At 39.9% G+C, this 13634-nt stretch overlaps 1 protein-coding gene across 3 annotated transcripts in view; it reads right to left on the bottom strand.

Annotated features, from left to right (window-relative positions):
- The window catches only part of LOC126241230 (integrator complex subunit 1), a 304834-nt gene that overhangs the window by 75760 nt on the left and 215440 nt on the right, over positions 1–13634 (bottom strand). The gene's annotated exons all lie outside the window — the stretch shown is intronic.

Genomic DNA, 13634 nt, shown 5'->3' with positions numbered 1-13634 from the left:
GAGGAAAACGAAGGTCAGATGCAAGTTCGACATTCAGTAACTATCAGGAACAGCTTATAACATTTTTTCCTATGGTAAAATGTTAATTTCATATTATTTCTTAAAATTCACCAATTTGGTGTTACCCCATCAAAAAACGACAATTTTGCTCTATTTTCACATTATTGTTTTCGCAAAATTTTCTGAAATAATCTGCTCGTGTAACTAAAAGATGCATCTGTTTCCAAGGGGGAAAAAAAGCACCACCTTTTTCTCACCAGGTTCTTATCTGAAGGAAGCATTAGATATATTCGGAATAGTAAGCCCAATAACAAGGAAGCAAAGAAAGGCACGACAATTTTATAAACACAATATATCACTTATGAATTAATCTAATTTTTAATGATTAACAATATTGTGTGTGTGTGTGTGTGTGTGTGTGTGTGTGTGTGTGTCAGAAGAAGGCCTTTTGGCCAAAAGCTAACATGTATAGCAGTCCTTCAGTTTTACCTGTCTGCGACTCAGCACCTCCTCTATTTGGCAAGTAGCAATTACCCTTTTCATAATGTTATTCCATCCTGCACTTTCCAACTTTTTAAAGTGATTGTTCTTAGACTAAAGAATGAGAAGGTTTATGAATTTTTTTTTTATATTACCACCCACAGAATGAAGTTACTACTCCCACATGCTATGATTTTTTTCCTTACATGTACTGTCAAATTAATACTGCATATCTGCTATGGTAGGACGTGTGGAATATGGTGGGGAAGGATGGAATATTAACTGGCATTAAGTACAAAAGAAAAAAGATCAAAATATATAAATTAAATGGAAAGTATTTCACCATAAACAAAAAAAGGCTAAAGTTATTCTAAATGCCACTCAACCCACACAATTAAACGAACTGAAGTTATTAAAAAAGGGAAAAGCCCATAGTGAAGATGAATGCTATTGCACTGAACAACCTACTGCCTGTCATACAACTACGATTCATTGTAGAACGAATGTATGCAACTCCTGAATTGCTCCCAGTGGGATCCTGCACAATATTCATGTACTGTTTACACGGGAGAGCATCTGCTCTTTAACTCAATCACAGATGAGGAATGGCGCTCAAGTTTGGTGGTCACAGGCCAGAACAGGTGCTATAAATTCAATCACATAATGAGCAAGTCACCTCCTGAAAGACTGTGTCCTTATCGCATAAAATAATTATTACACAGAATATACTTATGTGCTGAAGTCTCATTTGTGCCTAGAGTAGTCATGGGATCAATTGAATGCAATGAAATTGCCACCCAAGCTGTAACTGAGGCACCACCCTGTTAAACAGTAGCAACTAGGTCATACAAATTGTGAGGGGCATTCAATAAGTAATGCAACACATTTTTTTCTTGGCCAGTTTTGGTTGAAAAAATGTGGAATATGTTGTGGGACATTGTGAAATATTCTCTCCTCAGCCTCTATAGTTTTATGAAGCTCCAGTAGTTGGTGGCGCAATACATAGCCTTCAAAATGGCATCCGTAGCCGAGGTGCGTTCCAAGCAGAGCGTTCACTTTAATTTCTTTTAGTGGAAAACCAGAGCATTGCATATATTCATGGGCGCTTGCAGAGTATCTGCAGAGAGCTGGCAGTGAATAAAAGCACGGTGAATCACTGGGCGAGGCGTCTATCATCATCGCGACAAGGTCACATAATCTTGTCTGATCTCCTGTGTGTCTGCCGGCTGCACACCACTGTGACTCCTGCAATGTTTCAATGTGTGGACACACTCATTGAGGCAATCAACAGATAACAATCAAACTCCTTGCTCCTCAACTGGATGCCTCTGTGGGTAGTGCTGGTGCATTCCTCCACCAGTTGGGGTACTCAAAGGTGTGTGTCCGCTGGGTCCCTCACTGCCTGACAGAAGACCAAAAGAGCAACGAGTGACCACATGTGCAGAACTGCTTGTGTGTTACGAGGCTGATCGTGATAATTTTTTGCCAAACATCGTCACAGGCGATGAAACACGGGTTCATCAATTCTAAGTGGAAACGAAACAGCAGCCCGTGGAATTGTGCCACACCATCTCTCCTCCAAAGAAAAAGTTTAAAGCCGCACCCTCAGTCAGTACAGTCATGGCAACAGGCTTCTGGGACTCTGCAGCTGTTATTCTATTTGATGTTCTCCTTCATGGTACAATGATTAACTCCGAAGTGCGTTGTGCTACCCTCAGGAAATTGAAGAAACAACTTTGGTGTGTTTGTCGGCACAAAAATGTAAACAAACTTGTCTTCCTTCATGACAACACAATGCCTCACACAAATCTGTGCACCTTACAGATCACAAAACTTCAATGGAGTGTTCTTCCTCATCCACCCTACAGCACATATCTCGCACCTTCCAACTTCCTTGTGTTTGGCTCAATAAAGGATGCATCCTGCGGGAAGCAGTACGTGGACGATGGAGAGGTTATTCATGCGGCAACACATTTGTTCTTATGCTGACAAATAGAGTGGTGCCATGCGAGCATACAGGTCCTCCGTGCTGCACCGAACAAAGATTATGTTGAAAAATAGGTTTTGTAGCCAAAAGAGTGGGGAGTACCATGGTTACTCTTAGCCCTGAATGAAATCAACTTGCTTTCAGAAAAAAATGTGTTACATTACTTGTTGAATGCCCCCCCCCCCATATATTCTTGGTAGTTAAGTATCTAGTTTGTTTTATAGTCTAAGAGATAAGATCCTTCATGGAGGTGAAACATGTCAGAAAATTAATGTAGAAGACATAAATCAGATTTAATTTTCATTCCTCAGCTCTTAGTTTGTAACCAATACCATCTGCTAAGTAATTAGTGTATAACATGAACAGCAAAGATCCTGTTACACTTCCCTGTGGCACACATTGTATGTAGACACATTCCATCCAAGGTGACAGCTGCATCATCCTTGTTAACAAATTATTGACCAGTTGCAAATCGGCTTAGATAACTCACGGGAATGTATTTTCTTTGGAGAGCGTCTGTGCGGTACTGAATCAAAAGCTTCTTGAAAGTTCAGAAACAGTGAATCAGTCTGGGAGCTAATCTTACAGCCCGATCTTTTTACACGGCTAGAATTCCTATGCTAAAAGGTACGTATTTTTAAATAATTCATTATGTTTGCACACATTTCAAACACTGTCCAAGCTGTATGGGAACAAATGCTTCATTTGGAAGTGGTACCCGGGGGTGGGGGGTGGGCATATTTTCTAAGTTATGAACCTTCTTGGCAAATTCCATCTGTTTGTCGGAGTGGGACTCGAACCTACAACTTTTGCCTTGCATGGACAGGTGCTCTACTGACAGAGTTAACAAGCACAACTCACAACCCAACTCCACAGCTTTACTTCCACCAATAGCTCATCTCCTAGTTTCCAAACTTCACAGAAGTTCTCCTGCATACCTTGTCGGACTAGTTTTCCTAGACGAAATCTGTGGTGAGACAGTTTAGCAACAGCTAAGGGGACTCTTCCCAGAATGAATTTGCATATTTTGCAACATATTCTGCTGATTGCAGTACCATAACATCCTTTTGTTGTTAGCGCTTTTGATTTTCTCATGTAATATCACTGAATTATGCCTACTTATGTTAGAAAAACTAAGATTTTATATGATGGATAATCATAAAGTAGCGAACGTTTCCATCTGACTCCACTAGGCGCGCGCCGATCACATATATTTTGGTATGTGTGTGCTCGGCAGCTCAAACGGCATACATCCGTGACCGTGGGAATGTCTCTGCATGTCTGGTTTTTTCGATATTTGAATTTGAAATGTGCGCTGCAATCTAAAATCCCGCCAGTTGTGAGGTGCAGTCTATGATGTGGTTTTTGTTGGCAAAAAACCTAAAACCTATAGAAATTTATCGTGGACTGTGAGAAGTGTACGGAAATGTAACGAGTGAATGTTCCGTCCAGGAATGGTGCATTTGGTTTAAAAATGGCTGAACCAACGTTCATGATGAAGAGAAGAGTGGACGCCCGAGCATTGTGACATGATCTTGTCGCTAAAGTTGATGAAACGATTCTAGAAAACCGTCACTTCACAATAACAGAGCTTTCACTTTTTTCCCACAAGTTTCACAGACTTTGTTGTTTGAATTATAACTCAAAAGCTAGGCTAGGCGGAACTCCAGGCAGGCTCTCTGATTGAAGTCTCAGGCGGCAGAACTCTACGATGAATGTCTTTCAAACCTTGTCCACCACTATGATAAGTGCCTCAATGTGTTTGGTGACTACGTGGAAAAGTAGGATGTCAGTCGCTATTTCAGATGTATATAATAAAATGTATTTCTTTTTTTTTTTTTTTTTTTTTAATGCCAAAATGTTCCCTACTTTCTGAATAGCCCTCGTAGAATTAATCATGTTCCTTACATTGTTCACCTAAGAATGTGGAACAATTTAAAAAATTTGAAACTTCTTTTCATTTACAGAATAATACAATGCTACTGTTGTGTTCTTCAGTACGAAGACTGGTGCGATACAGCTTTCCACACTAGTGTACCCTGTGCAAGCCTCTTCATCTCCGTGTAACTGCTGCAACAAACATCCATTTGAATTTGCTTACTACCTCTACAATTTTGACTACCTCTACAATTTTTACCCACCACACTTCCTTCCATTACCAAATCAACAATTTCTTGCTGCCTATGGACCAGTACTGTCAGTCAGTCCCTTCTTTTAGTCAAGTTGTGTTATAAATTTCTTTTTTTCCCAATTAGACTCAGTATCTCCTCATTAGTTACTCAATCTCCACGTCTGACCTTCAACCACTGCCATACACATTTATAATGAGTTGACAAAAGTCATGGGATACCTCCTAATATCGTGTAGGACCTCCTTTTGAATAGTGCACCAACTCCATGTGGAATGAATTCAACAAGTCGTCTGAAAACTCTTGCAGAAATATTGAGTCATGCTGCCTCTGTAGCCATCTATGATTGCAAAAGTGTCACCAGTGCAGGATTTCATGCACAAACTGACTTCTCGATTTATGTCCCATAAATATAAAATGGGATTCATGTCGGGCAAGACAGATGACCAAATCATTTGCTCAAATTGTTCAGAATGTTCTTCAAACTGATCACAAACAATTGTGGCTCGACGACTCGTTTCGGAACGTGAAGCCTATGAATGGCTTCAAACGGTCTTCAAGTAGCCAAACATAACCACGTCTAGTTAATGATCGGTTCAGTCTGACCGAGGAACCCCAACCCATTCCGCATAAACACAGCTCACACCATTATGGAGCCACCACCAGCTTGCACGGTGCCTCGTTGACAATTTGGGTCCATGGCTTTGTGGGGTCTGTGCCACACTTTAACCCTACCATCAGCTCTTATCAACTGAAATCAGGACTCATTTGACCAGTCACAGTTTTCCAGTGATCTAGGGTTCAACCGATACGGTCACAAGGTGATGCAGGTGATGTCATTTTATTAGCAAAGGCACTCGCATTGATTGTCTGCTGCCATAGTCCATTAACACCAAATACCACCACACTATTCTAATGGGAACACTTGTCGTACATCCCACACTGATTTCTGTGGTTATTTCATGCAGTGTTGCTTATCTTCCCCTTAGCTAGCCTAGCTTGCGCTGGTATGTAATGGAGGCACTTATCATTTGTAATGTCATCTCTCTTGGACGCCTATGTGCTACTTACGTCAATTGTGTAAGGCCTGCATGTTATAGGCAACTATTAATATCACCATTGTTTGCTTGATATTATAACCTGTATGTGTCCTAAGATCTGATGATGGCGGCTTTAGTTTCGTCGAAACCAGTAATAATGGAATAAAATGAATTCCTGCGATCTTGGTTGCCAGTTTAATGTTTTACAAGCATCTAGATCGCTCCCACATGAGCACAATGTGTTCCCTACAGAAGAACAATTACTATTTACAATGTTTATAAACGAGTTATTAGAAAGCAGTGGAACTCTTTAAGACTGTTTGCAGATTATGAGACCGTCTACACGAAAGTAGCAATGCCAAAAGACAGTATCGATTTGCTGAATGATCTGCAGAGGATTGATGAATGGTGCATACTCTGGCAGTTGACCAGATATCTATGAGGGGTGTTTGAAAAGTCCGTACAAAAACAAAAACTGCTTATGTGTTTGGGGTAAACCTTTTTTATTTTTCGACATAGTCTCCCTTAAAACTTATACACTTCGTCCAATGCTATTCCACAATCACCTCCTCATTTCAATAAAATCTTTGTTCCGCCAGCCATTTCTTCAAATTGGGGAACAAACAGTAGTCCAAGGGAGCCATGTCTGGAGAACAGGGAGGTGGGGGTGGGGGGTGGGGGGTGGGGGAGTGGGGGGATGTGAAACGAGTTGGAATCCTATTTCCATTAATTTTGTGACCACAACTACTGAGCTGTGTGCTGGTGCACTGTCGTGATGGAAAAGGACTTTTTTGCAGTCCAATCACCGGAGTTTTTCTTGCAGCTCGGTTTTCAAATGGTCCAATAATGATGAATAATATGCACCAGTAATAGTTTTACCCTTTTCAAGATAGTCGATGAGGATTATCCCTTGCGAATCCCCAAAGACAGTCGCCTTAACCTTTCCGGCCGAAGGAATGGTCTCGCCTTTTTTGGTGCAGATTCTGCCTTGGTAACCCATTGTTTATATTGTTCTTTGGTCTCAGGAGTATAGTAATGTATCCATGTTTCAGCCACAGTGATGGAACGACACTTAAAGTTGTGCGGATTCTTCCTGAACAGCTGCAAACCATCCTTGCAACACTTCACATGATTCCGTTCTTGGTCATGCATGAACGATCGCGGAACCCATCTTGCGGATAGCTTTCTCATGTCCAAATATTTATGCAAATATTATGTACCCATTCATTCAAGATGCCCACAGCACTAGCAATCTCACGCACCTTAATTCTTCTGTCATCCATCACCACATCATGGATTTTATCAGTGATTTCTGAAGGCATAACCTCCACAGGATGTCCAGAACGTTCAGCATCACTTGTGCCCATATGGCCACTCCAAAAATTTTGAAACCACTTATAAACTGTTCTAGTCAAAGGTGCAGAGTCACTGTAATGTTTATCAAGCTTCTCTTTAGTCTCCTGAGGCGTTTTGCCTTTCATAAAGTAATGTTTAATCACCACATGAAATTCTTTCTCATCCATTTTTTAACAATCACGCGAATCCCATACACAAAGAAATAGACCAATAGGGCTGAAACTTGGCGTGCATTCTTTCCAAAGATGCTACTAACTAAACATGATCTGCCGGTGGTGCCATCTCTCGGACTTTGCACGGACTTTTCAGACGCCCCTCGTAAATAAATGTAACATATTGCGCATGCACAGGAAAAGAAATCCACTACTGTACAACTATATTATTGATAACAAATTGATGGAAACAGTGTCTACCATAAAATATCTAAGAGAAACTATCTAGAACAACATCAAGTATGATGAGGGGCACATAAAACAAATAGCAGGAAAAGTGGATGCCAAACATATTCATAGCAAAATCTTAAGGAAACATAACTCATCCACAAAGGAAATGACTTACAATGCCCTTGTTCAGTTCATTCTTGAATACTGTTCATGAATCTCAGATCCTTATGAGGTAGGACTGACAGAAGAGATAGAGAAGATCCAGCGGCAAGTGGCATGTTTCGCTACAGAACAGTTTAGTTGGTGCAAGTGTTATAGGTATGCTTAACGAACTCCACTGGCAGACATTAAAAGAGAGATGTTTTGCATCACAGAGAGGCCTACTACTAAAATTTCAAGAGAGCATTTTCCGGGAAGAATCAGAAAATGTATTACTTCCTTCTGCATACATCACACGAAAAGACCATGATGATAAAATTCGAGAAATCAGAGCTAATACAGAGGCTTACCAACGACCATTCTTCGCACATGCCATTCATGAGTCGAACAGGGAACATGGGATCAGCTAGTGGTACCCTCTACCACACACAATTAGGTGGCTTGCACAATATGATTTAGCTGCCGATATTACAGAACATGTTATAAGATCCAACTATCAGCAGTGTGTGCTCTCTATGAGTTGCAACCCCTTCCAAGTGAACCATTCCTTTGCACACAGCTTTAGTTGCGTCTTATACCTGTTCAACAGTTGTTGTTGTTGTGGTCTTCAGTCCTGAGACTGGTTTGATGCAGCTCTCCATGCTACTCTACCCCGTGCAAGCTTCTTCATCTCCCAGTACCTACTGCAACCTACATCCTTCTGAATCTGCTTAATGTATTCATCTCTTGGTCTCCCTCTACGATTTTTACCCTCCACGCTGCCCTCCAATGCTAAATTTGTGATCCCTCGATGCCTCAAAACATGTCCTACCAACCGACCCCCTCTTCTAGTCAAGTTGTGCCACAAACTTCTCTTCTCCCCAATCCTATTCAATACCTCCTCATTAGTTACGTGATCTACCCACCTTATCTTCAGCATTCTTCTGTAGCACCACATTTCGAAAGCTTCTATTCTCTTCTTGTCCAAACTAGTTATTGTCCATGTTTCACTTCCATACATGGCTACACTCCATACAAATACTTTCAGAAACGACTTCCTGACACTTAAATCTATACTCGACGTTAACAAATTTCTCTTCTTCAGAAACGATTTCCTTGCCATTGCCAGTCTACATTTTATATCCTCTCTACTTCGACCATCATCAGTTATTTTACTCCCTAAATAGCAAAACTCCTTTACTACTTCAATTGTCTCATTTCCTAATTTAATTCCCTCAGCATCACCCGATTTAATTTGACTACATTCCATTATCCTCATTTTGCTTTTGTTGATGTTCATCTTATATCCTCCTTTCAAGACACTGTCCATTCCGTTCAACCGCTCTTCCAAGTCCTTTTCTGTCTCTGACAGAATTACAATGTCATCGGCGAACCTCAAAGTTTTTAATTCTTCTCCATGAATTTTAATACCTACTCCAAATTTTTCTTTTGTTTCCTTTACTGCTTGCTCAATATACAGATTGAACAACATCGGGGAGAGGCTACAACCCTGTCTCACACCTTTCCCAACCACTGCTTCCCTTTCATGCCCCTCGACTCTTATAACTGCCACCTGGTTTCTGTACAAATTATAAATAGCCTTTCGCTCCCTGTATTTTACCCCTGCCACCTTCAGAATTTGAAAGAGAGTATTCCAGTTAACATTGTCAAAAGCTTTCTCTAAGTCTACAAATGCTAGAAATGTAGGTTTGCCTTTTCTTAATCTTTCTTCTAAGATAAGTCGTAAGGTTAGTATTGCCTCACGTGTTCCAACATTTCTACGGAATCCAAACTGATCTTCCCCGAGGTCCGCTTTTACTATTTTTTCCATTCGTCTGTAAACAATTCGCGTTAGTATTTTGCAGCCATGACTTATTAAACTGATAGTTCGGTAATTTTCATATCTGTCAGCACCTGCTTTCTTTGGGATTGGAATTATTATATTCTTCTTGAAGTCTGAGGGCATTTCGCCTGTCTCATACATCTTGCTCACCAGATGGTAGACTTTTGTCATGACTGGCTCTCCCAAGGCCATCAGTAGTTCTAATGGAATGTTGTCTACTCCCGGGGCCTTGTTTCGACTCAGGTCTTTCAGTGCTCTGTCAAACTCTTCACGCAGTATCTTATCTCCCATTTCGTCTTCATCTACATCCTCTTCCATTTCCATAATATTGTCCTCAAGTACATCGCCCTTGTATAAACCCTCTATATACTCCTTCCACCTTTCTGCCTTCCCTTCTTTGCTTAGAACTGGGTTGCCATCTGAGCTCTTGATATTCATACAAGTGGTTCTCTTCTCTCCAAAGGTCTCTTTAATTTTCCTGTAGGCAGTATCTATCTTACCCCTAGTGAGACAAGCCTCTACATCCTTACATTTGTCCTCTAGCCATCCCTGCTTAACCATTTTGCACTTCCTGTCAATCTCATTTTTGAGACGTTTGTATTCCTTTTTGCCTGCTTCATTTACTGCATTTTTATATTGTCTCCTTTCATCAATTAAATTCAATATTTCTTCTGTTACCCAAGGATTTCTATTAGCCCTCGTCTTTTTACCTACTTGATCCTCTGCTGCCTTCACTACTTCATCCCTCAGAACTACCCATTCTTCTTCTACTGTATTTCTTTCCCCCATTCCTGTCAATTCTTCCCTTATGCTCTCCCTGAAACTCTCTACAACCTCTGGTTCTTTTAGTTTATCCAGGTCCCATCTCCTTAAATTCCCACCTTTTTGCAGTTTCTTCAGTTTCAATCTGCAGTTCATAACCAATAGATTGTGGTCAGAGTCCACATCTGCCCCTGGAAATGTCTTACAATTTAAAACCTGGTTCCTAAATCTCTGTCTTACCATTATATAATCTATCTGATACCTTTTAGTATCTCCAGGATTCTTCCAGGTATACAACCTTCTTTTATGATTCTTGAACCAAGTGTTAGCTATGATTAAGTCATGCTCTGTGTAAAATTCTACAAGGCGGCTTCCTCTTTCATTTCTTCCCCCCAATCCATATTCACCTACTATGTTTCCTTCTCTCCCTTTTCCTACTGATGAATTCCAGTCACTCATGACTATTAAATTTTCGTCTCCCTTCACTACCTGAATAATTTCTTTTATCTCGTCATACATTTCATCTATTTCTTCATCATCTGCAGAGCTAGTTGGCATATAAACTTGTACTACTGTAGTAGGCATGGGCTTTGTGTCTATCTTGGCCACAATAATGCGTTCACTATGCTGTTTGTAGTAGCTAACCCGCACTCCTATTTTTTTATTCATTATTAAACCTACTCCTGCATTACCCCTATTTGATTTTGTATTTATAACCCTGTATTCACCTGACCAAAAGTCTTGTTCCTCCTGCCACCGAACTTCACTAATTCCCACTATATCTAACTTTAACCTATCCATTTCCCTTTTTAAATTTTCTAACCTACCTGCCCGATTAAGGGATCTGACATTCCACGCTCCGATCCGTAGAACGCCAGTTTTATTTCTCCTGATAATGACTTCCTCCTGAGTAGTCCCCGCCCGGAGATCCGAATAGGGGACTATTTTACCTCCGGAATATTTTACCCAAGAGGACGCCATCATCATTTAATCATACAGTAAAGCTGCATGTCCTCGGGAAAAATTATGGCTGTAGTTTCCCCTTGCTTTCAGCCGTTAACAGTAATGAATGGGGGGAAAAAAAAAACCTACAGCCTTTGATTCAGTACCACATGGACACCTTCAAATGAATATACTTTTATATGAAATAGGTAAATAGGCAACTGGATCAAGAGTGATTTGACATGTTTTAAAGTTTTTGCATGTGACACCATTATCTATAATGATATTGTGTAAAAAACTGCAGGCATAGCCAGTTTAATCTCATAAAAACATCAGCTTCATGCACACATTGTCAACTAGCTTGTAACACACAGAAATGCAAAATCGTGTACTATATAAAACACGAAAGCATGGTATCACTTAACTACAGAATTAATGCATTGCAACTGAAGTCAGTCCAGTCATCCAAATATTCGAGAATAACAATGATCACATAAGCACAGGTGAATGTCAAGCTGGTAGCAAACTTTAGTTCATTGTATGATATTAATGAAATCCTTTCAGTCTATAAAGAAGACTGTTTACAGAACTCTTGCAAGATCCATTCTAGAATACTGTTTTGGTATGTGGTACCCATATAAAACAGGACTAACAAGAGATTTTGAATGAATGGAAAGAAAGGCAGCACAAGTGGTCACACATGTGTTTTATCCACGTGAGAGCACGACAGAAATGCTGAAAAACGTGAATTTCCAGATGCCTGAATATAGATATCTTTTACCCCACAAAAGCCTGCTTACGAAGTTTCAAGACAAACTGCCTATTGGCTTCTGTCTCGGGTTCTTTGGCCCATGTTCATCTAATGATTTTACCGATGTTTCGCCAGCACGAGTGGCTTTGACAATGCCAGCCACTCATGCTGGTGAAACGTCAGTAAAATCATTAGATGAACATTGCCCGAAGAACCTGAGGCAGAAGCCAGTAGGCAGTTTGTCAACAAGTGACCACGAAAGCCTTAACAATTTTGAAGTTTCAAGAGCTAGTATTAAGTGAGAAATCTGGGTATATACTAAAGCCCTCTATGTATTGCTCCCTCAGGAACAGGCAGGCCAAATTCAACTAATTACACTGCACAAAAGGCTGTCATTCTTCCCACAGTAAATTCAAGTCTGTCTGCAATAGAGATTGTACACGAAACAATTCTACAGCCCTCACTTAAATGCTGCTGACTTGTTTGGGATCCATCTCAGGTCAAACTAAAAGTGAGTCATTGAGCATGATCAAAGAAGGACAATGATGATAAAGGCTTGTCTGACCGGCAAAGGAGTTTAACAGAAACGAAATTTCTTCATTGGCAGGTGCTATACATTTCATGAAGACCTGCTCAGAAAATTCAAAGACCGAGCTTTCAGGACAAATCATGAATATTCTTCAGCCTCTTATGTAATGATCCCATAGAGTTTGTGTGTACAAGATTAGATTAACAACAGCTAGCACAGAATAATGTAGTCAGTCATTCTTCCCAAAACTACATCTGTTAATGAAATGAGGGAAAAATATTAACAAGTGGAATGATTAAGAAGTAATGGGAATTTTTTAATTTTGTAGGCTTTATACATCTGAGTTTCAATTTTGTTTTACCTTGTACATTTGTTCATGAACTACATTTGCATTTTCAGCTGTTCTGGATATTTAGTTTCTTGCTGACAGTTGAAAATGTTATATGTATTGTCGAGAGTTTGATGAATTTTTACTTTAGGAAAAGATGGATCACAGAATGTGTGTTAAATTTTGCCTGAAAACTGAAACAGAATGAAGCACCGCATTTAAAATGTTGACTATGGCTTTTCATAAGTGTACTACGGGTAAGATGAGTTTACGAGTGGTATAAACATTTCAAAGTGGGTCAAGAAGACTGTGAAGACGAAGACTTCCCTTGATGCCCTAGCACAGCAATTACTGACAACAACACAGAAGAAGTAATAAAACTAGTTCTGGAAAATTGCTGAATCACCATCAGAGACATTGATATATCCTTGGGCTCATGCCGAGCAATATTTTTGGATATTTTGGGCACGAAATGTGTAGCAAAAATATGAGGAGTGATTAAGAAGTAACGGGAATTTTTTAATTTTGTAAGCTTTATATGTCCAACTTGTAATTTTTTTATATTGTTGGTACACATGTTCCTGATGTAGGTTTGCATTTTCAGCTGTTTTGAATATTTAGTTTGTTGTTGACAACTAAAAAAGTTATGTGTACTGTCAAGTGCTTGGTGAATTGATTCCAAATTGTTAAATTTCAACTAAAAACAATGTTGCATAGACATTACTCACAAATTGCTGAATGAAACTGACAATCATCCAGAACTTCTAAAGAACAGGTGATAAAACATGGGTATATGAGAAGGACTTCAAAACCGAGGCCCAACTGTCCCAATGGAAACTGCCTGAAGGGCCAAAAAAAGCCAGTTTCAATCATATGGGAGGGTTTATCTCACCATTTTCTCTGATTACAATGGGGTAGAGCATCACGAGTTTCCACCTTACCGTCTTACAGTTAATACGAAATACTG

Source organism: Schistocerca nitens, chromosome 1 (genome assembly GCF_023898315.1).
Source record: "Schistocerca nitens isolate TAMUIC-IGC-003100 chromosome 1, iqSchNite1.1, whole genome shotgun sequence".
In the NCBI taxonomy this organism is placed as follows: domain Eukaryota; kingdom Metazoa; phylum Arthropoda; class Insecta; order Orthoptera; family Acrididae; genus Schistocerca; species Schistocerca nitens.
Note: the sequence above shows the minus strand (reverse complement) of the source record. Positions and strands in the feature narration are given on the sequence as shown.